The sequence below is a fragment of the Triturus cristatus genome, chromosome 8, assembly GCF_964204655.1.
Source record: "Triturus cristatus chromosome 8, aTriCri1.1, whole genome shotgun sequence".
Classification (NCBI taxonomy): domain Eukaryota; kingdom Metazoa; phylum Chordata; class Amphibia; order Caudata; family Salamandridae; genus Triturus; species Triturus cristatus.
In genome coordinates this window covers 120,402,800-120,429,494 of record NC_140591.1, presented here as the reverse complement: position 1 = coordinate 120,429,494, position 26,695 = coordinate 120,402,800, and the positions used below count along the sequence as shown (strand labels likewise).

The 26,695-nt window shown below is 42.0% G+C and overlaps 1 long non-coding RNA gene across 2 annotated transcripts in view; it reads left to right on the top strand.

Annotated features, from left to right (window-relative positions):
- Positions 1-26,366, top strand: part of LOC146801670 (uncharacterized) — a 399,120-nt gene extending 372,754 nt beyond the window's left edge. Inside the window, exons 1-5 of one of the 2 annotated variants that reach the window (XR_014967633.1) lie at positions 1,129-1,269; positions 12,785-12,831; positions 13,419-13,454; positions 19,837-19,915; positions 26,263-26,366. This is a non-coding gene — a long non-coding RNA (uncharacterized LOC146801670). Of the gene's footprint in view, positions 1-1,128; positions 1,270-12,784; positions 12,832-13,418; positions 13,455-19,836; positions 19,916-26,262 lie in introns of those variants that run through there. The other variant, XR_014967634.1, reaches the window with a different exon arrangement.
- The last annotated feature ends 329 nt before the right edge of the window (positions 26,367-26,695 follow it).

Here is a 26,695-nt window from a genome sequence, read left to right as displayed (position 1 = left end):
ATCCCCCAGCCCCTGTCACTCAAACTCCAGACAAGGAATACACAACCTAGCAGAGGCAGGCTTGGATGGTTAGGCAAGAAAATACCTACTTTCTTAAAGTGGTATTTTCAAACACAGAATGTTAAAACCAACTTCAATAAAAGATTTATTTTATCATTCTGAGTTCAGGCATACTAAACTCGAATTTCTGTCAGTTAGGATTATAAGATGTAATAATCAAACTGCCCATTCTGGCCTATGGGAAACAGGTAGCCTTGCAATAGTGAAAAATGAAAATGGCTGCAATTCACTATTAGGACATGCCACACACACCAGGGCATGTCCTACCTCATACTTACAATGCACCCTGCCCTTGGGCCTACCATAGGGGTGCATGATATGAAGAAAAGGGAAGGTTTAGGGACTGGCAAGTGGGTGTACTTGCCCAGTCAGCATGGCAGTACCAGACTGCACACAGGTTCTGCAATGACAGACCTGAGACACACTTTACAGGCTGCTTTTGTGGGTGGCACAACCAGTGATGCAAGCCCACTAGCCACATTTGGTTTAAAAGCCCTGGGCACTCCCGGTGCACTGTACTAGAGTCTGATAGGTAAACCAAACTAGCCAATCATGGAATCACTAATCCATACATCAGTTTACCATAGGGAGCACTTGCACTGTGGCACTGGACAGCAGTGGCACAGTGTCCAAAGCATCTAACACCAGCAAAAACACATGAGGCCACATCGAAAAATAGAAGGGAGACCCACGCCAAGGGGCCAGGTCTAATAATATAGTCTCAGTATTCTGTCTCTCTCTCTCTCTGGCAGCAAAGGCAGACAGCCCATTAATGTTGTTTAAAGAGGGCTGCGACTGTCTTGCACAGTTTACACAGCATAAATAACCTGCCAAAAAGCAGTTTATCAGGATCAAGAGTCATGGTGCTCTAAAATGAGTGCCAGTGGGGTCCATTGGTAACCATAGTAAAATACATCATCCTGTTTGGCTATGTACCATACAACAGCTGACTAGTTTTACTACCAAAGTATGTGGCTTACGTGACAGAGAGTATGCTTATGCAAAAATATCAAACCATTAAACAAACAGATCTGAGGATATAAAAGTGGCATTAAAGTATTGAAGGGCAATCCACATCCAGAATCTACAAACAGACTGAATTAAGGAGACTGCACTAAACCATGGCTCAGAAGGTGTTCTATGGCCTGGCTCTGGTCCTTATTATAGGAGTCATACTTTTCAATGTACAGCCTGCTGAATCTGCCGAAGGTAATGAATAATCTATTTATCCCCATTGTGTAGATCAGTCAACTTGAAAATAAGGTTCATCCAGGCAAATCTGTAGGCTGACCCATAATTTTTGGGGGGGAAAGTGTACACAAAGGTGATTAGGGAGTAACACAGAATACGATTTTGGTTCTATTTTCACATACTGTACTCCTTCATTTTGTCCATGTGGCTCATGGGTCCTTTCTTGGTAGCATAGAGTCGAAAGGTGTTAATTCCAAGGTAGGTCACATCTGGAGAGTCTTTGATTTAGTATTTCTTTGAAACAGTCAGCAAAATAAAACTATGTTCAGGGGATGTTCTGGCAAAATACAAAAATATTTCAACAGTCTAATAAATGATTTACAGCTAATAGCTAAGTCATGTTCCAAAAATGAAATCTATATCATGACTTTTTGTGACATTGACTGTATGACATTTTTGAAAAACTCTCCGTTCTTCATTCTTAAAAGTGGTTTCAATTGTGCAATTCTAGATGGCAATTAGAGTTGTAAAATGTTAGCTTAAAATATAAAAGTGTAAAATTCAAAAAAGTCAGTTGTAGTTGCACAGCAAATGCAAGCCCTCAAGTGTGGTGAAATACAATGCACTGCACTGGGGTCTGAATGGAGATCTGAATACAAGAATGTGGAGTTAATGAGGCAACTCAAACTATATGGTTCACTCTTTCAAACTTTATGAGATGGTCTGTCATGATCAATGTATGTGTCTATGGTACTTGTAGAGCACGAACCTTGTCAAAAGGCAGCAGAGTGCGCTATGGGTCAAAGGCACAGATATAATGACCAAGTGATTGGAGAGTAGCTGGTATGGAGGTGGACTGTTAGTGCTCCGTGATCAATTGATCTGACTCCATGTCATGACTACAACTAAGTACAGAACGCTATCTCTCTGAGTTGTGTAAATACATCACTGTTATTTAGTCATTCATGTTTCATCTTTCTGTGCTAAGGGTTAAGGATGGTCTTCACAAAACCACCTCCGGTGGGGACATATCCACCAATTTGAGTAAAAAACTTATAACTTTAAACATGAGCTTTATCACGACAAATTCCCCTTTACCTAAAAATCTACTCCAATAAATTTAAGCTGAAGGCAGAGAATGCCCTTTCTAGTCTTCAAAGTTTTATTATTCTTATTTTTGCAATAGAGATGATGGCAGTGGTAACTACAGCAACAGTCAGCACCTCTGTTGAGTTTAACAAATGTTTGGAATAGCTTGTCTTATTGCGTGCTCAATGTTAAGACACTGTGCCATCCATAGTGTCCTCCTGCGCAGAAGCAAAGCCTCTAAGCACATACAATCTATTACAATAAGCAACAGAGCACAGCACCAAAAATCATTTCCTTTCTGGTCAAATCATGTCGGACTTATGTTTTAATGTCCCATATACAACATAACATGTTCAAAACGAAATAGCACGAATTTGTGCAGCAGATATTTGTGAGAAGAAGTTAACACAACGTTGTTGAAACTCCACAGCCGACACGTGTTTCGTTGCAAAAAGCAACTTTTTCAAGGCTTTATAAGTTAGAACCGTATGAATAAATCTATTTTCAAAAGGTCACGGAACGTTCTTTATCTTTGTCACAGCTAAGTCACAGAATCTTAAAAAGTATTAGATAGTCGGGATCTCCAAGTCTGCTCTCAACAAAGTTCTCTCTCGTTAATTCATTCATGAGAGGCATGGCTAAAGCACATTTTTTAATATTGCTGAAAGACGTCCACACGATATCCAAAGTCCTATGTAGTTCATCAAAAATGGTTATCCGAAGTTCCTAAGTATGGAACATTCAGTCCATTGCCCCATGCCCGATTTAGGTGCCACGCTGATCCCAACGTGATCAACCTAAATGCTCACCAAGCCCCTGCAATTCACCTACATGGTTCATACAAGTACTTAATCTGCAAATTGTGTGTCCACAACCTAGCATTCATATGCTTGCATTCAAACCTTAGAGTCACGGATAACTGACTATTTGCTATTGCGTGAGTTGACTACAGCTGATAATGCACACATGTTAATTTTCAGTATGGTGCTAGTACGTGATTGTGACTATGATTTAGTGTTTCTGCTCTGTTTAAACGTTTGTGCAATTAGCAGAACGCTTCTTCAGTTTGGTGCTGCGTTTTCCATTTGAATGCTATGTGTATGGGTAACAAATGGTTTGAAGTTAGGAGTGAAATTTGGGTGAAACTCCTAATAAATTATAGAAAAATCTAATTTTCCATGAACTTTGGATTTGTTTGTGCAAATTATTCACTTTATAAGCCCTGTTGTACCAAGAGAGCAGATCAACATATTTCCTCTACTTTTGAGATGTATGAGTTAGTAAACCACCCTGAAGAGGTCAGGATCTCAGTGAAAACATAGAAGAAAGACCACCTTTTGCAAACTTTTATATCTTATGTTATGTTATTCAATATATGCCGGAAATCAAATTACAAATAATAGCAAGGCTTTTATTTTTCTGAGAAAAAGATAACAGTAAGAAAGAGCTGCTTGAGTCAGTAAAAGGTTATTCCAGGCCCTTCTGCAAGACTGTAATGAACTACACGAATGGAAGTGAGAGGACAACCTTTAAGATACTGCAATGGATTCTCCCTAACATATAAAACAGGAAGACAATAATACTGGAGACTCTAGTTAACTATAAAGAAAGCAGTTTTCCTCTGTTTGATATTATTGCTCTGGTTCTCCCAGCTTGTGAGTGACATTTATTCAGTAACAGACGTGAAACCCTCAACCTCTTATAGTTGCATGCTTCATCAAAGGGCATGCTCCTTTGCTATGGGTAGATGACTGTGTCCATAATGTGCTTCCAGGTAACAGTGTAGCATATGATACACCTCTGCCTGTGTGTCGTAATAGGGTAGTTTAACATCAGGATCAAGATGATCTGTGAATATAAAAGTAGGCTTGAGTGAATGTAGACGCAGAGTATGTCTACTCTCTTTGTATCCTGAGAGGCTCCTAGATCATTGAGGACTCTCACAGGCTAGCCTTTTCTAAGTGTCACATATACACTAGCCAGGGGCCAAATCTAAAGAAGTTTGGAATATTTGGGATAAATCCACAAATTGGTTATTGAGTTACCGCACCCAGTAATCATGATATCAAATTGGATCAAGTTTAAAATAGGATTAACCTGTGGCAAAAGTGTTTCTGACTGTTTTTTCACATGTAATGATCTGAAGTTACCGCTAGCATTGTACTAATACTAAGGAGGGCAGATGTCCCATGCCATTCTGAAGTTGTAAACCAGATTCCAAAGTCTTATAAAATGTGATTTTACTAACCCGTGAGGGTCTCAAGGAGCTGGGGGGGTGGGGGGGGATTGAGCGGCTCCCTGGTCATCCGAAGAGCCAGGTCTTGAGATCCTTTCTGAATAGGTGCAATGTCGGGCTTCGTCTGATGCGGAGGGGGAGTTCGTTCCAGGTCTTTGCCGCGATGTAGGAGAAGGATCTGCCACCCGCTCTGGCCCTGTGGATGCAGGGGACTGTGGCTAGGGCTAGGTCATCAGAGCGGAGGTTTCTCTTGGGGGCGTGGAAGGAGATTCTTCCATTGAGGTATTGGGGTCCGGTGTTGTGGAGGGCTTTGCAGGCATGTGTGAGCAGTTTGAAGTTTATTCTTTTTTCAAAGGGAGCCAGTGGAGGTCGTGGAGGTTTTGGGTGATGTGGTCATGTCTTGGGATGTCAAGGATAAGTCTGGCTGCAGCGTTCTGGATGGTCTGTTACTTACGGGGGAGTGTTTTGTTGATTCCGTTGTAGAGTGCATTCCCGTAGTTCAGTCTGCTGGTGATGAGTGCATGGGTGACAGTCTTCTTGGACTATCTATCCATCATGACCTGGCCTCCTTCAATGCTCACCTAAAATGTGCAGAATTACACTTTATTCGCATAGAAATGCAACTAGCCTCAGCCATACCCTAGGAACAAGATCACTGGTATCTTCAGAAAAAGACTGTAAAATTAGAAGATTAGAACCACTGGGATAATCCTTGTTTCTTTGTGGTTCCAGAGAAAGTGGAAGGTGAAGACATGATGGGATTTGTCCGTGAGTTTATGTCTACCATTACCAATCTTACCTTTAATCTCCCCTGGAGTTTCAGAGAGGCCACTTCTATAGATCCTGCCTCCTATAAGAGCCGACTGGATCATGCCAAATTATTACCTGTGCTCTACGACTCTAACAGGCTAGGGAAGTGCTCTCTGTGGCCAAAAACCGAAGCCCACTCCTCCATGATGCGCACAAAATCTACATTTTACACGGAATTTCACACAAGACCATAACCCTCAGGAAGAGATTCCTGAAGCTGTGCCTCCAACTTAAACTCATGAATATGAGAAATTGCCTTCCAGACCCATTAATGATGCTCATAACTCACAATCATAAAACCATGGAATCAAGAGATCCTAAACAACTGGTAGCACACCTAGTTTCCTTGTTACACCACGGGATGGACATTGGGAGTGTGCTGCTGATCCATCACATCAACTGGACCGGTCACACACTACCCAGTAGTGTACCTTGGCGAAAGGACACCACCATCTGGAGTAAGTTACCAACCAATCGTCAGGAGGCCTGAAATCAAGACCAATCGGTAAAGACCTCCAATTGAGAGATAAGTCGAGATCCCCCATGAAACCCATTCCACCTCCATGACTTGCCTTCTATGTTACCCATAGCCTCACTAATCAAACTACACACTAAACAACTCCCTGACCTTTGTAATCTGCCCATCACCTCTTCTTGATACCTTATTTAATGACATACCTGACTCATGCTCCCAACAACTTCTTATGGTGACCCACCCCAGAGTGCCATGTCCCCTAGTGCATTTCACGGCGCATACCCACTGACCCACTCCGGGTCCTCCTTTTAGGGTTCTACATATGCATTCCCCTCCCACACCACACTCCAGACCAGGCCCATCACAATTTGGGTCCATTGGCAAAAACTCAATGACTTTCATTTGTCTCCCTGAATTGCAACGGGCTTTCAAATTACGGTAAGATTAAAAGATACTTGACTATATGAGGTTCCTCACCCAGACCTTGTTCACCTAAAAGAAACCCACCTTACGGATGCTGAGAGCCATAAGGCTTTCTGAAACTATGTGGAAAGAAAATATAACACTAGTATATTTCTCCCCACTCCAGGGTGGGGGGAATCACACACTATAATTCACCATAGAGTGAGTGTCGCCATACTAGTGGCAAACACCTCCGGCTGAAGGTGAGCAAAATTTGGAGAAAACCCCACAGCACTACATTTTTCTCAAAGCATCTGTTTATGAATAAACCCTTTTGATTGTCTCACTCTACACCCTGACACATGCAAACCAAGACACCTTTTTGTACATAGCCCGAATTCTATACCAACACTCCAACACTAAGTCCATACTAGGAGGAGACTGGAACTTGGTGAAAGACCCATACATTACCCATACATTAAAAAGTCTGACCATCCCCTTTCCCATAACTCCTTGGAAATTTGACTACTCAAAGATCTGATATTTGACTTCTCTTTGGTTGATACTTGGAGGCTGCTACACCTGACTTCCTGAGACTATATGTTTAGTCCATGCATACAAAGTTTTTGCAAGCAAATAGACTTTTTTTCTGTTGTCCCCACCTCTGCTAGCCCACTTGACAGATGCCGCTATTATCAATTCAGGGGTGCCTGACCATGACGCAGTACAGGTGTGGCTTAATTTGGGGGTGCTGCTACCTCCTCCAGTGCAATGGAGGCTAAAATCCTCCCACTACAAAAAGCCCAACGATAAAAGATGCTTCCATGGCCACCTCCAGTCATGCCTGGACCACAATCAGGAGACAATGGTTTACCCGAGTGACCTTTGGGCAGCCAGGAAAGCGATGGTCAGGGTGGACATAATGCGGGAAGCTGCCCATAGGAAATGCGCGGCACTCCAGATGCAACGCAGACTTGAACAAGACAGCCGTACGCTCAAGACTCAATGCTCCTCCACTACCACATAAACTACATTGGAAGCCTTGCTGCAGGCTAAGCAAAGCCTTAACTTACTTTACATTACCAGAGCAGAAACCAGCCTTTTTCGTGTGAAGCAGCGCCATAATGAGAGGGGGGATTGATCTGAGCAACTTCTAGAACTATAGGCCCCCCAACAAGAGGCATCCCACACTATACCTGCCATCCTCCATGTAGATGACACACCCCACACACAGCCACTAGATATTCATGAGACCTTTGGAGCATACTACGTGGCCGGATGTACCTTGAACATCATGAGCACTCCGGTTGACATAGACGTTTTCCTGATGCAAAATGCACCCCCTAGATTTACTCCACGGCAACACTTACAACTTGAGGCCACCATTACCGAGGTCAAAGTCAGGAAGGTTATTGGGGGCCCACCATACAATAAGTCCCCTGGCACAAACGGGTACCCCTCTGAATATTATAAGATGCCATAGGAGCTTGCCCCTGCCCATGGTTTGTACGTTCTTTTGGAAACACACCCCAACCGCCTGCTAACAGAGGTCATCAGTGCAAGAATTACTGTTATCCCCAAACCTGCCACTGACCCATTGCACTGTGCAAACTACAGACCAATTGTTCTTTTTAATGCCAAAACCAAAATCTTGGCCAAGCTACTGGCAAAACGACTACAGCAAGTTATTCTCACTTTAGTAATATGAAATCAAGTGGGATTTGTTTCCCACTGCTCCTCCATTTCGCATCTCTGAGCCCTCCCCCACTTTTACTGCAGGTGTGCAGTGACAAAGATGAACAACAAGTAATCTCACTTGATGCCGAAAAAGAGTTCAACAGAGTTGAGTGGGACTATATGTTCCACATACCATAACATGTAGGCATAAGCCCATTGTTCTTAGCATGGGTCCAAAATGTTACAGTCACCCAATGGTGAGGGTGGATTTTCACGGCCACATCTCTACACCCTTCACTTTTCACAGGGGTACAAGAATAGGCTATCCCCACTTTCCCTTGTTGTTTATCCTCACCCTGGATCCCATGGTGATCACAAAGCATACCAACCACGGTAGGGATTAATGAAATATAATTGAATGCTGATGAGATCCCGGTCACTCTTCCCAACCCAACCCTCTCGCCGGATGCTGTGATGAAATTGATCACCAGCTTCTCAAGCTTATCGGGATACAAAGTGAACTGGTATAAATGTGAAGCCATGCCTTTAACCCCTCACATGACCACCACTGTCCTTAGAAGGCACCCAGTTTTCATAGACTCCTGATGCCCTAAAATACTTTGGTATTCTGATTCCCCCGGAACTGACCAACATCCTTACACATGAACATCAAAGTGAACTTTCACTGTTGGGCCCTGAACAGCCTCTCCCATATGGGGCAAGACCCAAATGATCAAAATGAATATGCTGCCTAGACTTAACTACCACGTTTTAATGATCCCTCTCCGGGTCCCCATCAGACTGATGTTGGCCATTGAAGGCTCACTCACAACCTTTCTATGAGAATCTGGGCAAAAGCCAAGGTTGAAACTTGCCGAACTGTATCAACTGTAAAAGGTGGTATGAGATTCCCTAGCATCACAAATTACTGGCAGGTATCAGAACTCATGAACTTCCGTTACATCCTACACACCTCCCTGGACACCCTAAAATGAGTACCAATGGAAATGGCCCTGAATGGATGCATAGTTGGATCTAGAATGCTCTACACTAGTGACCCTGACCACCTCCTCTCTTCCCATCCAGTCTTCACCATCATGACCTATGCCTGCATAAAATCCCATACACTCCTGAAAGTACATCCCTCACTTCATTCTCAGGTCTCCTATTGGTGTAAGGCATTCCTGCTGATAGACGGTAAAGACCCCTTATGGAATGCCCTACGCACTATTGGTGTCTGTTCTATAGCCGGCTTGATTATAGACCAAAAATGCAAATCCTTTGCTGAGGTGCAGGCTCAATTTAACCTACTTTCACAAGCTTTCTGTGACTACAAGGGAATCCAACATTGCTTGCGAGAAGGTATAGCTCCTCCTATCTCAGTAATACTGGGAATCCTGGAGTGCTTGAAGAAATTGGGCATACACTGACAGACAATCAATACTTCACATCAGGTGCCCCTTCCTTGAAATCCTGATGGTCATACAGGCCATGTGTACAATATAAGGATTGGCAGAACTATAGGTCACACAAGATGGCCATATCAGGGAAGCCAGACTAAAAGTTAACTATTTTAAAATACTTTATTAATGGCATTGGACACCCTTTCGACTACGGCAATCCTTACTGCTTCCAAAAGTGACATATAAGGGATTTGGGTCCCTGGACTGAGACATTGTTCATTTCCTGTGGAAATACCCTGCATTGACACAGTATTGGACAACTGTGACCAATATGATTGCACAAACGGGTCCTTTTAGAGGACCCATCACAACCCAAATGACTCTTCTTCATGACTCCATCCAATGCCTGGACATCACAAATCAACAATACTGATGGCATACCTTGGCACTGGCGACAGCAAAAATCTGTATCCTAAGAATCTGGTGCCCTAACATCTGTCCATCCTATGACTCCTGGCTCGAGGAAATGTAAGAACTGCAGTCTATGACCGCATCGCTGCCAGGCTGAATGATTGACAGCAGATATTTCTAGAGATGTGGAGTGTGTTCATTAGAGGCCCCTGAACTAGTCCATACAAACTGGTACAAATGGACTATGAGGGATCCGATGTCCAGTCTTACCTATGGGGTCGATCAGGGAAATCCATGTTGAGGCACAAGAACCCTTGTCTGCAATTGGCCAAAAGACTTTCTCAGAACAAAAGATAATGGGCACCTGAAAGGTAGGAAGGTTCCCTACTATCACATCCCCCGCTCTTTTTTTTTACGGTTGACCACCACATCTACCCCAACCCCTTCCTGGATTTCCCCCTTCTTATAGAAAATGGTTCAATTTACCCTGTATCAATATGAAGCCAAAAGGCAGGAAGCTTTAATTTGCAATACGTTTGACTTTCGAAGGCTCCTTTGATCCCATGCTTTTGAATAGTCTAGTAACTTGACTTTGTATGCTGACACGTTTGCTTTATGAGGCTTTACTTTTCTGTATGATACATGTAAAACCCAGTAGAAAATGTGAATGAGGGTAGATTGATTGGTGAATAATTGTGAGTGGAGTGAAAGATGGATACTTTGATAGAGGGCACAGGTTTCAGTGGGTGAATGCATGCACTGTCACATAAAAATTGCTACCGGTATAATAACAGGCTGGGCCTAAAAAAGTACTTGACTGTGGGACAAAGTCTGTGAGCTGGTTTGCCCCTTGAGCAGTAGAAAAAACTTAACTAACCCTCATATTTTGGTAGCTCTACAGTGGTGACTTGTACTTTGTCCATTCACTTCCTACTTAAGGAATTAGCATGCCCAAATCCAATGACCTCTCTGCAATCTGAGCTCCACTCTGCTGATCACAAGAGCAGGCTCCTGACTATAACACATATATTCCCCTTCACAGGTCACCAATCAAAATGTAGAAGTCGATGCCAACCAAACTCAAGTATCATTGTTATATTATGTTATGTTGTTTTATAATTGATTTGTTTGACTCCTATACTAAAATGCATCTTGGAGCTCTATGAAGACACAACCTCAAAATCTAATGGAAACTAGGAAAAAAGGCAACAAGATGCTTAATTATTTAAAAACAGGTTTTTATCTAGTCTCTAAAATGGAGTAGATTTGTTTCTGTCTACAAACTCCCAGGGAGAGTGCCGCAGTTATACTACTACAATAGAAAAAGCAGTATCCATATGCGACTAATTCTAGTAGTGGAAAGCTAGAATTGATTTGCCGAGCTAAAAAAGCATGACAGTTAATAGAAGGAAGATTAAATGAGCAGAAACTTGGGTGATTTGAGATGGCAGAGATCAAATCTGTGGCCATTGCAGAGAACACGGTAATGCAACATGTGAGGTTTTCAGGTAGCATTTGTGAGCAACTATCACACAAATGTTGATGGAAGGATTGCCTGCAAATAGTCCAACCACTTGCAATTGCTGAGGGCAGCATTCCCACCCCTTGTTTTTCATCCACTGTCCCACTTTAGGCAAAGACCCACTCTATGCAAATCAGTGCCTTAGTCCATTCCGAAATGCCAGATGAGGCTCCCTCCAGATAGGAATGCAAGAACCCCCAGGTGGCATCAGCCTTGTTCGCCTCATCCTGTGGCACTGTGAGCACGTGGATCACATCTTGGAATAACCTTGGCCACTTTGGGCATTACATAAATAACACAAAAAGCAATGGAAGGAATGATACCAAATAGTTTAATCACTTGCAATCACTTGGGAAGAGTCTATGGTGAGCTGATAGGTGAAGCCTCCTCCAGAAGGGAAAAAACAACTCCAAGCGGGTTTTGATCTTGTTGGGGCTCACCAGTGAGGTGTAGCTTGGATTTAATAGCACAAGAAGCAAGGGATCCACATATGGACATACCCATGGCCTCTTAGGGCATTATTTCAATCATGCAAGAAATGGTGGGTGGGATGCTTGCAAACAAACTAACCACTGCCAATCATTCTCATATCAGTACAAACCCTGCTCCTCTTGGAACAGTCCATTCCGAATGGCCAGATGAGGCCACTGTTCCTATTGGATTAGGACCAAACTGATTTGCATATGGCTTACTCTAATCTGAGGTGGAATGGTGGGTAAAGGAACAATGGCTTGGAGTGTTATCCTGAGAGATTACCAGTGGTTAGACAAATTGTAGGCATTCCTCCCATCATCACCTTATGAGTGTTTGATGTAGCTGTCTAAGTGGCCAAGGGTGTAACACTGGTCACGCACCTGAATCACAGGCCTTCTACAGGGGCAATGTGATTCCACCCTACCCCCGTCTGTCAGGTGTCCAAGAAGTGGAAGGAGTTTCTGGCAAGAGAGAGAGAAAGATGTGTCTCTGCCACAAATACTCCCACCTTGACTACTCAGGCTTCACATATGTCTACCTTCTGAAGACCATTATTAGGTATTTGCCTTAGTGGGTTGGTGTCTTCTTGACAGCCTTTCTCTCAGTTACTGCACAAAAATGTAATGCTGTTAATGGGGACATAATATCAGTACATGAACACCCTGCTCTTCTAGGTATAGTGTGACTCATCTATTGGCAATCAGTGTATATGTTTAGCTTATCTATGTTAATATTCCAGGGTTAAAGGTTAGGTTGACTTTATCCTATCTCAAGAAAATCCTACAACGTTCGTTCAGTCTTTTGTATCATCTTTCAGAGTTTGCTACTGTGAATCATTTTCAGCACGGTTAAAAAAGGAGACATTAAACCTAGTATCTTCGAATTTGCCTTTAACCAAAAAATCAGGTAATAGCCTTTAAAAAAAGGTTTGTGCTTCTGTTGGATTAGTGCGCTAACACTGATGTAATTCTGTGTGTGTCGGGACCAGGAGAGAGTGTATTGGTCAAACTCTGTCTTTTCTTTTTCTCCCGCAGAAACTCGGGAGTCAAGGCTGGGTGATAGTCGTGCTTCAGAATTGCGGGTATGTATTGCAGGTTTTGCAGTCTTGCTTGTCAACGAGGGTCCCAATGAGGGCAGAGAGAGGAGTGCACCAGACTGCGCCCATTGACCAATGAAGCCAGGCCAGGCCTTGTGGCTGGGGGGTAGCAATTGTACCACACGGGTGCGAGGATGGCTGCCACGTCAGGTGGTCATGTCAAGATCCTGAGAATTCTTGTAAGATCTGCATCACACTTGCAACTAATGAGCATTGACAGAGCCCATAGAATCTTGATAGCCAACATACATTGGCAATGTGCACAGCTCTTCAGACAGTAAGGGGGACAGCACTGAAACCATATTCTAGAAAGGAAATAATTTGAGGAGAACATTCACAGTTATTGCATCCAATCCATCGGTCAGGTTGTACAGTCTTTAATCAGAGTCTGGACTTTATAAATATAAGTGAACTCTCTTTTATTCTGCTTGGTTATTCTTTACAATTCAATAATTGTAGGGGAAGTAATTTATAGTACATTGCAGTTTGTTTATCAATCGGTATTGTCATTGATTTAGTTGTCGTAGCGCAAAACCATTGTTATGTCTTCTTCTCGCTCTTCTTCTTTTCAGGCTAACCTGCTGGCAGCCGAGGAGAGAGAGCCAGAGGTACGTATTGTATCCTGGGGTAAAGCTATTGTTCATCTCCCTTTTTATTCTATCTTGTATTTCACTCCAACAATTCCTCAGTAAGCATTATCTAGTCCTCTGTCACTTTTAGAAAGACTGGTCTTTACTCTCTAGTCCTTTATTTTTTCCTTTGTCCTGCCCTGACAGATCATTCCTTCCAGTGAATTGATTTTAATTATGTTTCAGAACGTTTTGCTTAAAAAAAATATATATATAAAAATGGCCAGTATAATTCTATCTATCCTCTTGTCTTGTACTAAATACGAAACTCAAACCTGTCAAGTAGAATCGTAGACAAGAAGTGGGTAAAAGTAGGTTTATTCCAAATAATAGAAGCACCACCGGTTACACGTCTTCCAGCTCCGGTGGACTCCCAACGACTCCCTCGCTTGGCTCACAGGCTCGATCAGAGGCTCTATTCTAGAACATCATGATCGAGCTGTAAACAAAGACATTCAGGTGTAAACATGACATGCTCGAGGCAAGAATAGCATGCGCATGCAAACATGCACGAGATGAACATAGCATGCGCATGCAACACATCTTCCCTCTTTAATAATAAAAATAAAAACAAGAAAAAAACAACAAGAAAAACAAAATTACTTTACAAGTTTGTTTATGATGAGGGAAACAAAGTCAGACATCCATCCTGGTTTCTTCCGAGGACGTTAGCTTAGCTGCTCAATACACTCATTGTCACTAAAATCATTGCTAACATTAGGAACTACAACAGGTTTTCCACTAAGTCATCCTCACCAAGGAGATCTTGTGAACTGGAATTATTAGCATTGACAAAACCATGCTCATTTTCCTCAGGCAACCATTGTTCTGATAGACATTCTTGTCAGCTTTGAGTACAGCAATCCTGCTCAAATTCCTCCCTCTGCCATCAGTTAGTCTTACTGAGTTCTTTAGCACTTCTTCTTAAGCACTTCTTTGACTTGGAATGCGCCCATGAATTGGCTCTCTCCTTTTTTACCTTCCATGGTTTCTTAACTTTCACCAACATGCTCAGATTGACAATGGGGTCACGTTTACAACCTCTTTTTTTATCTTTTTTATCAACATTTTCCTTATTAATGGTATGGGTTCTAGCAATCCTGTTTTTTACTGTTTCTAAGTCTAAATTGGAAGTGGATGGGACCAACCATGAGGGGTTGCACTTAGTCCTGGGTAATCTACCCCTCACTGCCTCGAAAGGAGAACAACCAGGCATATCATTAGTGGTAGTTCTGTACATTCAAATTGTTTTAAAAACTTTTAACTCCCACTTGTCACTGTCTACACCCGCAATTTGTATGGCACTTTTGAGCACTCTATTAAATCTCTCAATAACCCCATTCCCACTGGGATTGTAGAAGGAAGTAGTACGCTGAGTGATTCCAACTGTTTTGAAATAGTTCTTAGCTTTAATAGATAAGAACTGAACACCATTATCAGTGATGAGACGCGCAGGTAAACCTTCTTCTGTGAAGGTCTCATCCAAAAATGTTAAGACGGCATCAGTGTCAAACCTTTCTAAGATTTTGACTACTGGCCACTATGAAAAAATGTCAATTGTAGCAAGAATAAACTTGGAACAAGGCCCAACAGGGCCCATGATGTCCATGGCAATGGTATCCCATGGATTATCTGAGATTATATGGTTGGGTTTGAGAGTTTTAAGAGACTTATCCGAATTAGCACGAGTGATGCAATTTCTAACTACACGTTCAACAAACATATCGACGTCAGGTCACCAAAATCCTTTTTGAACAGTCTGTTTAGTTCTCACGATACTGCTGTGGCCCTCATGACCATGCAGAACAATACTGTGTCTTAAATTACTGGGAGGAATTCCACCAATGATAACTCATCTTTTACCTCCCCAAAACACCTAAAATCAGATTCAATAACACTCTTTTTTGGCCACCCACCCAAAATATAATTTTCTACTTTTTTCATCTCTTCATCTTTTGCAAAACCTTCACACCATGCAGTTTTGTCAACAGGCATTCCGCCTTCATCCTGCACCAGAGCAATTTGAAATTCGTCCCATTCATTGCGGACATCTTCTTTGACAGGTAAAGGCATTCTGGATAGAAAGTCAGCTGTGACATTGTCTTTGCCGGGGACATACACAACACTTTAAACGAAATCCTGAAGCCTCATTGACATGCGATCTATGCGCGAAGACGCTTTGAGCATACCTTTGGTGGTTAATAAGCGCATTAAAGGTTTGTCATCACTTCTTATTAAGCATTTCTTTACCCCACACAAAAACTCTAAAATGCTCAAGAGCCCCAACGCATGCAAACGTCTCTCTTTCAATAGTAGAGTATTTCTCTTCCGCAGGTGTTAGAGCTCTAGGTGCATGTGCAATAATAAATTCTTTGCCTGATTTAGATTTTTGGGCTCGTACTGCACCCAGACCTTTAGAGCTGGCATCTGTATTTATGATGCATGTAAGTGAAGGGTCCAAACCACACAAGGCAGCGGCATCACAGACGGCTTTAATGTTATGTTATTTTCATTTACACAGCGCACAGCTACTCGGAAGTGTCCCGGCGCTATAGACCACTGGGGAACCCGTCCTGGCTATCCCTGTGAGATGTTCCCTTTCTGGGTATCTCCAAGGTGAAACCAGGCATCCCCAGCGTCTGTGGGGGGCCGTTGTAGAGATGAGGCAAGCTTAATGCCCAGAGTTGCCGAGTGTGTTCCTGGTTAGAGTAGGTACCGAGGCGAGAATTATCGAGTCCGTTTTTTGACCCAGGTCCACGACCCTGCCGCGTCGGGAATTGAACCCTGGTGCCTGGCCGATTCTCTGCTTACCTCTAACCAGTGAGCCACACCTCTCCACCTTTAACATCTTGGAATTCTCTCTCACATTCATCTGACCACACAAACCTATTCTTGTCCTTCACTTATTGTCTAATATTAAATGTACGACAAGAAAAGTATTGAACATACTTTGAATAAAATGTGGTTAATCCTAAGAAGGATCTTGCGTCATCTTTAGATTTGGGGTGTGGAGCAGCGCGTATGGCTTCCACTAAATCAGTTTTCGGTCTTATGCCTTCCTCACACAGTTCATGTCCTAAATAGGTGACAGATTTTACACCAAATTTACACTTTGAGTGCTTAATGGTTAACCCGTGATCACTGGGAAAATTTAGAATGTCTTCTAAGGCTTTGTTAAGCTCTTGTTCGCTGCACCCAAAAACCAGGATGTCATCTCGGAAACAGACAGCATTTTTATGATTGCTCAATAAATCTTGCATAATACGCTGGAAAATTGCTGCAGCAAAGGCTAGAACGAAAGGCATCCTGTTGTAACTGAAACTGCCAAAAGGTGTGATGAATGCTGTCAGGTCCTTACTCTTTTCATGCAGCTCAATTTGGTGGTAGGCCACTGAAAGATCGATAGAAAAAAATGTGGCCCCACCAACAGTAGCTGACATTTGTGAGATGCGGGGTAAGGGAAATTGGTCTACTAAAATGTTGTTATTTAAATGGCGCAAATCATTGCAAAGTCTGATTTTGCCATTGACACGTCTAGCTATTACAGTGGGCGAAACCCATTCAAAGGATTCAATCCTTTTGATGATGCCATCACTAACTAGAGCGGCAAGTTCTTTTTTAACTTCTTCACGTACAGCAATGGGAATATTGGGAGCCTTGTGGACCTTGGGAAAAGCAACTTCTTTTAAACGTATCTCATGTTTGAAATTTATTAACTTGCCAATTTTGGTTCTGAAGACCTTAGGGAATTTTTAAACATGAGAATTCCTATACCGTTTTGATCACCAATAACCATGACCGGCTCAGGCATGTTAGGACCTTTCTTAGATACATGGGGGCAGATTTACAAGCCCCGTGCGCCACTTTTGCGCCGCCGTTGCGTCACTTTTGTGACGCAGCGGCAGTGCAAAGCTATCGCCAAGCTGCGCCAGATTTACGACGTGATGCATCTAGGGAGATGCGTCACGTTGTAAAGCCCTGGCCACATTAAACCTACGTCAGGTTTAATGTATGAAGGGTGGGCGTTCCGTCTAAAAAAGCCTCGGAAAAGTGACGCAGTGAAATCTACAAGATTTCACGCAGTCACTTTTCCGACGCTGGTGCGTCAAATCATTACGCCTGCTTCAAGCAGGCGTAAGGCGTGACGCACCATGTCAGTGATAGGGTAGGTTGGAACAGTGCTGGAGTTGTAATGCGGCGCATCTGCGGTGGCGCAAGGGCAAACTTGCGTGACGCATCTTCCCTGGCGCATCTCTGCTGATTTGCAGGGATGCGCCAGGGAACATAAATCTGCCCCATATAATTTAGCAGTACACTGACGATTTTTTAATATGAAAATGAAAGTTCTAAAACCAATAATTTCAATCCTCTCACCCGAATAGCCCTCAGGATGGATGTCAGAAACTTCTAAGTCACTTCCTAACCTTCTGGCAATTTGGGATTTCCATACACACTCATATGCAATCGAATAAGACAAACCGGAATCAGCATACATTTGAATTTCCACCCTACCAATAACTAGGTTGCAAACAGGTTTTTTCCTTATGAGAGTGTTGTCAATGTTAAGAATAGCGGGGCTGGAATCTATTATGTTAAGTAGAAAAGAACTACTATCTTTGTATTCAGCGTTGGACTGTTCATTATCACTGCTGTCACTATCATGAATGCATGTGAACTTGTTATTTCTTTTTTTATTGCACACCTTTTCAAAATGCCCAGTGACACCGCAGTTAGCACACTTCTGCTTAATAGCTGGACACAATTTGCAGTTAGAAAGGTGTGACCTGCTATTACACCTATAACACCTGAAATCATCTTTATTGTCTTCAGAGAATTTACTTTTACTAGAATTGAATTGTCTTTTCTTTCTGAACTCTTCACTCTTGCCACTAAGCTTGCCACAAACTTTAGCAATAATTTCACTACTATTACTACCTGCATCACTTTTAACTTGTTTTGCGCTTCTGCGTGACAATTCAGATTTCCTTACAATAGCTCAAATGCTCTAAAGATTCGAGTCTCCATTAATCAGAGTCTCTCTTGGATAGTGGAATTGTTGTCATGCATAACTACCTGGTCTCTTATAAAATCTTCTTGGAGAGCACCAAATTTACAATCAAGAGATAACGTCTTAAGAGGAGAAACACAACTGTCTACAGATTCATCTATGCGCTCTTTCCTCTGAAAGAATTTATATCTAGAAATACCAATACATACCTTTGGTGAAAAGTAGCGATGGCTTTCTCAAAAACATTCCTATCTCCTTCACTCTCTACTCTAGGCAATGGATTAAAAGCTTTTAAGTCATTTGGGGCCCAACGAATGTACAAAAAAATACCTTTCATTTCACTGGCTTTCATTTTACCATTAATATCAAATGTTTTAATGTAATTTAAGAAATATGCCTTCCATTCTGCCCAGGGCATACAAGGTGAACTACCTGCTGCCCAAAAATACTGAGGCTGAGCCAGTGTATAACCTCGAGCACACAATGGAAAGAAAACAAAACAAAACAAGACAAATGAAGTAAGAAATACAATATAGAGAAAAGAGAAAAGAAAGAACAAAAAGAAAAACGATGGCTAGAATGATAGGACCAGTCTGGTTAAATGGGGCTGCTTGTACAGGGAATTGTTCACTGTGGTAGGCTGTCCAAAACAGTGTCCATTCTTCACCCTTTGGGAGTATAAAGGAGTATTTTGAAAAGGAGCCTTTAAAATGTTGATTGGAGGAAAAAAAAAATTAATGTAGTAAACACGGTGTGGAACAAGGAGTTCCAATAAAAGACACCTCCTTTCAAGCGCTGGCTCCAGTGAGTAAGAATAAGCAAGAGACACTGGGGCATATTATCAAGCCAGGCGATAAAATTATCGCCGCTTTAGCGGCAGAAAACTGCCGCTAAAACGGAGATAATGGGCTTGATAATATGCTCTATGGAATTCCAATTGAAGCCCATGTCATCTCATAGGTGCTGTTATGTACTCAGGGTCAAACATTATATACACCTGTTTTTTTATTTACATTAGTGTGTATCTTGCTCTGAATTATTTTGTCTGTTCAGATGCTTCACACTGAGTTGTTTGCTCTTGCATAAGGTACAATCTGAGCATATAATATAATTTACAATTATTTTAGATTGTTAAATTTTAATTTTGTCATTTCATGGAAAATTTAAATGTATTTCTATTACTGTATGTTTGTCTCTTTTTTTATAACATTACATTGCCAGGTGCTGTTTTTAGAGAGTTAGCCTCTCTAGGTAGCTCTACTTGATAATTGTATGACTTAGTTTCACTTTATAAGCTTTGTAAAACTGCTACAAATGAGCTAACATATTCAAATATCCTATTTCTGTGTACAGCAAGACTCACAAGAGCTTGGAGGCATTCGGTTTGTGCACCTCTAAAAGGGACGATTATTGGATCAATCATTCCAGCATGGTAAGCAAGGGGTAGCACAATAGAGCCTGAAGTAGGTAAAAGTTATCATATCATATATGCTGAATGACACCACTTTCCTTCCTAAATGAATCCATTTTGTGGTCAGAGCAAAGGGATCCCCTCATTTTGAAGTTGGAGCCTGAAGGATCGCCTTGAACTCCCTAACTACAAGGGGGTCACTACCTGGGTGACGATGGCTGTCGGCCCATCCTGTGAAGGGCCAAAAGTTCCATTCACATATGACTACTGCTGTTCGAAAAAGGACATAGTTTTGGATGGTATAGTTGATTGAATTACAGCAATATATTATCCATTAGTGATCATTAAAATTGGGAAGTTCATCCCCACAAAACTAGGTTAAGCTTTTTTTCTACTCCTTAAATTGTTAGGGAGAGAGCCACCACCACCATGAACCATGAAGACCAGAAGTGAATCAGAGATTTATTAACTAAGAGACCGTAGATTTTGCTGCGGTAACTCATGCTGCTACAAGCAGCAAATATTAAAAGTGCAGGAGGAAAAATCAATTTCCAACTCTGCCCCTTTAAAAATAGCACAAGGATGTCGGAGGCTGTGCGGAAACATGTAAAAACCATAATTAAATGGTACACCTTTAGGCACAGAGAATAGGAACAGTGTCAGTTATGCAAGTGTAATTTCTCCAAGGACATCCAAACACAAGGTACATAAAGGGCAAAACATTGGATAACTTTACAATATGAGATGAATTTCCTCACATACCACAACCTTCCCTGACAGCATCACTAACTGAGGTTTGATCAACCATTCTCTGATCTAATGAACAGCAACTTAATCTTCTTTATGGATTTCCCTCACTGCAGGCAACTGATATTGGACAAATATAGGACTCAACCATCTGGTTTCCACTCAAACAAAACACCTCTTGGTGAGAGAATGTATTGATCAAATAAAACACAATCAATCAGTCTCTCCACCCAACACTCAAGCAACTCAGCCCTGAGGCCCAATGCCATACAAGAAGCTTAAGAAGTTATCACAGCTTTAACTCTGGAAGTTCTTCAAACAATTCTGATCCCTGCTTCCACCAGAAAGAAGTGTGGATCAGCTGTAAATCAGCTGTTACACACTCTGTAGATTACCATTACTAGAACACTTGAAACCGTAGTCCATCAGAAGAAAGAAACAGTTCTTGTTAAGACTGACAATGGTTTGTACCACTGAGGCTTTTTAAAAATAACAACTTCTACTCCTTGGTCGCAGGTCTATTAAAGATCACAACATCACTTTAGCACCATGTACATTGGGATAGCCGGGTCTGGTGGCTCAGTGGACTAATGCATCCATTGCAGGGGCCTGTGTTCTACCTCATGGTCATAGGTTTAAGTCCACTCAGCCTTTCATCAATGCGAGGTCGATAAAATGAATACCATTGAGTTGGGTAACAATAGACATCTGTTATTCAGCGCCAAGAGACCTCTTGGTGAACGTGCACTTTACAAATACACATGTTATGTTATCAATGAATCCATCTCTCTAGCAGGATATAGTTCACCATGAACAAACACATCTGTTGCTGAGGAAGCCAACAGTTGACTAAAAAATGAGTGGTGAAAATGATCTTAAATACCAAAAGCTGCTCCTGAGTGCAGCCTTGTAAGGCAAGGGCATCTGCCAGCTCTGAGACAAAGTGGAAAATAAAAACCTTAATTTAATGAAAATAAGAGCCTACTCCAAGATTGTGCTTTAGCTGACATCAGAGATGATCTCTTAGTGTCTCTTAGTACATGGAAACCTGACCTTTTAATCGTTCATGACCTTTTGGCCGCCTATAACACAGTTGGCAAGGAGCTTCTTCTGAAGTGGTGAAAGAAATGCTCATAAATATCAGACATTACCCTGAAATGGATGTAATTCTTCCCATCAGAAGCATGTTAACAAATCACCTGTACCATGGCCACCTCACTGATTAAATATGCTCTCTGCTGTTCAAATTGTTGCATTGGCAACATGTGCTGTTTCCTAGGATCACAACAGCAGGCAGACACACTGCCACCCAAAAATCTGAAAAATGAGTTTCTAGCGTGACATGCACCTTTGCTTTTCAAAGCAAATGGTAGATGCCTTGAGTAGTTCAACATTCAAATTATAATCCAGGAATGGTGCTCCTTAGCATGCAAATAAACAACAACGTTAAATGAAATAAGTCCCTGGTATTGCCTTGACGGAAAAAGATAAAATATAGTGTTCGAGGGGGCAATGAAAGAGTGAAATAAATATCAGCAAATTTGGGAAGCATTTAAAACAGAGTGTTATTATCTGACTCCTTGTAGTTCAAGCAGAGTCTGGCTACTTGGGGGCATATTTACAATAAAGTGGCTAAGAGTGTTGTTAAGCCAAGAAGGCTAACGACAGGCTTTGTTACTTTAGAAACAAGGGGCTGCACCATATTTACTAGAATATGGTGCAGCCCTGCGTTTCCCCCTGCACTGGCGCTAACTTTAGCTGCCTGGCAACAACGCTGGCACCCTTGCACCATATTGCTAGGGTGCCTGTGTTGAGGAGTAGATTCTTTATGTGCAGCACAATTTTTAAATGCCGTTTTGTAATTTTTATGTGTTTGCTTAATGCAGCACACATTGAAGTTGCAAAACAGCCTTTTTTATTAAATGATGGATTATGTGCAGGAAGGAGGAGATTCCTGCACATAAACATTCATAGGCAATTTGCTTTTTCTATGTGTGCTCCACAAGACAGCGCTCATGGAAACAGCAAAAGCAAGGAGAAATAAACAATTTCTCCTGGTTTCGCCTGTTTACGGCCAGGTTTTCCCTGATCTTAATTTTGGTGCTGCCTCCTATTTATGCTGCACTTGTAAATAGTAGGCAGCATCAAAATCAATGCGTGTTGCTGTGGAACGCCCACTGCAACACCCATTGCCCTCCACTTTCACGCTAAATAAAGCGTGAAAGGGTGCCTTATTTACAAGGCAGCGTTTAGCCACATTAAGTGGCTTAACGCTGCCTTGTAAATAAAACGAGGCCCCTATCGCCATCACAACGTAATTGAAAGTGACGTTGTGGTGGTGATAGGGGGTTGTAAACATGCTCTAGAGGTTAGGACTTTTTTAAGTGGCCCATTCTTTGGAGGTTATTAAGAGATTTGTTGGGTGGTCTGCCATCCACCAGCAGGGTGCAGGTCATACCTGGTTCCAACCTGGCAGAATACAGCCAGTCATATTTAGAGATCTCTGTTTGCCTGCTGCAGACATCAGTGCATTCAGAGGTGCCAACCGCCACCATGACGGCTACTTTGAAGACATTGTAATTCTGCTGAGCAGCCGCCATGTTGCAGCTGGCCACCCAAAGAGGGAGTTTGTATTTGAAATAAAAAAGACTAATTACCCAAACACTCTGGGAATTTTATCCCAGGGTATGGGGTTAATTTTCTTTTCTGTAGGCACCACTAGGCTTTTTCTGGTGGTCCCAAACAGGGAAATACATATGCAAGATTGCTTGCTCTGAATAGTGCGAATGGTCTGAGATATTTAGAACGATTGGCAGAAATTAGTTGGATTATTGGTCTAATGTTTTTCACCAGTGAGTTCTTCATTGGCCTTATTCTGACAGTTCATCCAACTCTAAATTGAGTGGACGGACTATCAGCTTGGTGGACAGGGTACTCCACCAAGTTTGTGGTAGGGTACTTTATCCACTAAACTCTAAATAGTCCCCACACTACAATATTCTAGTCTGGGCCATTGTAGAGCCATATTAAACGTCATGTCTCTCCTGAAGGATGACAGGCTGTTTAGTGTTCTAAGCAAGAGAAACCTGTTTTGCATTACATTTGCAGCCACAGCCATGGTTTGTAAATTCTGAATTTATCGTTCATTTCAGATTCAAGTAAAAGAAATATAGAGGAAAAACTCTAATGGTATTGGGCCTACAAGTTTCGATTACAATTACAATGTGCTCCCAGCTGAATCTACTACATAGCCTACCATATTAATGACACCTCTGTTTCTTAAAACCCCAGCCGAAGTAGCTCCCCCTGCCAAGTTCTCTATTTATTTTATCACTCACCCTTAGACACCTACCCGCAGAGTTCACCTGTCAGCCTGCCTCTATCCAATCAACCCACTCACCTCCTTAATCTACTGCTCCCCATTCTTCATAATTCTCTCTATTGGTTTGGTCGCTAGTTTTGTTTTATGTAAATTCACATACATGCATTGAAGAATCCCCTGAAAACTGACCTTCACAAGGAAGCCTTTCACATTTTTTCTGACATCACCAGGCTCACGAGAGAGATTGAGCCCTACTAATTTCACAAATGCTCCACCAAGATTGTTCAGGAATAGAATCCAAAAGTCATATGGTCCAGACACCCAACAGACCATCAACTCTGCAATTCCCTGTTTAAGTAATGTACATAAATAAATGCAGACATCAGTCACTCTACCTAAAAGTTCAAGTTACAACTACATTTATAATACAATGGTTGACTCAATTTGAGAGATGGATACTAGCAAAGGAAGGTGCGAAGCGTGTTCTGTAAAAGATTTATAAATATGAGGCAGTCAATTTATGAAATGCAGGGAATAGGAACTGGGGCAAAAACTGACTGGCAGAGAATGGAAGGACATTTTCACTAGATAATCAACTAGTGCACCCAGAGGAGCAATGAAGGAAACACTTATAAAGATAGCAGTACATTGGAACTACACTCCAGCTTGAATCCATCCAGAGCTTAATTTGAGCCTGTGGTTTCCGCTGCCTGGCACCAGCACTTAATTGTCAACACCAGCCCTTGTGACAGTGTGTCACAAGGAGGGGCTGTCTGGCTAATTTAGAGATGACAACAACAGTTAATTATTAATTCAATATACATTAAAAATGGCTATTACCTGCCACACAAATCATCTCATGTCAAAACAAGGTGAACATGTCTTAGTATTTTGGCAACCAAACTGAAGGAGATCACTTGTCCAAGGTACTTGAGGATGCTAGAATCCCTGTATCAGAACAATGGAGTCGATGAGTGAAGCCCAAAATTTGGAAGATATTAGAAATGCATAAAAGAAAAGTGGATGGACAAGTTATGTTCTAGATGGGATTAGTGCAATCATGGACATCTAATGGGATGGCTATGGAATGGGGACACCTTTGGGATGACTTTTGACGATTGTTATTCGGAATATGTTGATGTTAACCAGCTACATACTAGGTCAGGTCAGAATTTGTAGTTACACTCGCAGAAATAGAGAAATTTGTCATCCCCTACTGAGTTCCGGACAAATTCCACCAATCGCTGCTTGGCATAATTTTTTCCCAGTTCGAGCAATGCGATGACAGTAGGAACAATGTGAGGCTCCAGCAAGTGGGCTGGCAAGCATGAAAGACATTTGGCATCCCATTGGTGGAGAAATGTGGCTCAATGGTTAGAGAGGCAGACCCTGATGCAGAGATCTGGCCCGGGACCAGGGTTCAATTCCTGCCTCGGCGGGTCTTGGGCTCAATTTCCTTGGACCTGATAATTCTCGCCTCGGTGCCTACTCTAATCATGGGTCCCACTCTGCAACTCTGGGCAATAGCTTGCTTAATCTCCACAACGGCCCCAACAGCGCTGGGGATTCCTGGCTTCACCTTGGGGGTGCCCAGGAGTGGACATTTCACAGGGAAAGCCAGGAAGGGTTCCACAGTGGTATGAGTACAAGCGCCAGGACACCCCGTCGCTGGGGCAGCAGTGCACTATACAAGTACAAAAATTTCATTTCAAGAGTGAATTACGGTCTCTAGCAAGCTTTTCAGTGTGTTTTCCTAACACGCGCTGTCATGAGAGTGGCAGGGGTCAGAGGGCTGCTTCTCAGGAAGATTTGCAAAGCAAGAGGCAGTAAAATCAACCCCACTGGCCATATGCTCTTGCACACCACGCATTGGCATAATCGCAGATTTTTCAGCATTGAACATGCTACGGGTGTTAAATGGCAAACAGGGCAACATGCATTTTTTTCACCTGTTGGCTGAACTCAGAAGAATCTTTCGAAGTTTTTGTGTAACTGTGGAATTACACTGAGTGAAATTCCAGTTCTTTCTACCCCTAAATACTAAAGCACCACATTGGACATTTTGTGGCTCCCGTTGGTCAATGCAGGCTGTTTGTATTTTCTGAAATTGACAATTAAAAGATCTGACCCACAATTACATAATACAGCAGCTAAATTGCACACTCACTGCAAATAGTACCCACCACAATATTTGCAAAGACCAAAACACTTTTCGCTGTTACACCTAATATGTTTTGTTTTCAGGAACATTATGGCCTGTTATTACCAGCTAATTTTTTTTAATTTTTTTTATCCACAGGTTTCCATGACGAGAAATGGAAACTCAATGAGGGTGTCACTCTCTACCAGCTTCTATTTAATTCTTTGGCTGGCGAATTGAATATTAAATCAAATTGAGCTATATCCTGAAAGTGTTTTGTGTTCTTTTGTGTCAGATGCTTGGAATCACCAATTAATGCATTTCATCACCTCAGTGATTCAGAAGACACATCAAAACACACCCTATGTATTACCTTGTATCTAATTATTTTATCATCTTTGATGTTTTTGTGCTTCAATCACATTTTTTTTTAGGTTAGTGCCATCATGCATGCATCAAAATGAGAACAATATGCAGTGTACTGTGTACACTACACAGAGCACCACATTGACCCAACATCAAATATACAAGGAAATGGTTCAGAATTAATCTTATAGGTGTGCATAATGAGGCTTCTAGTGAGCAAAAAATT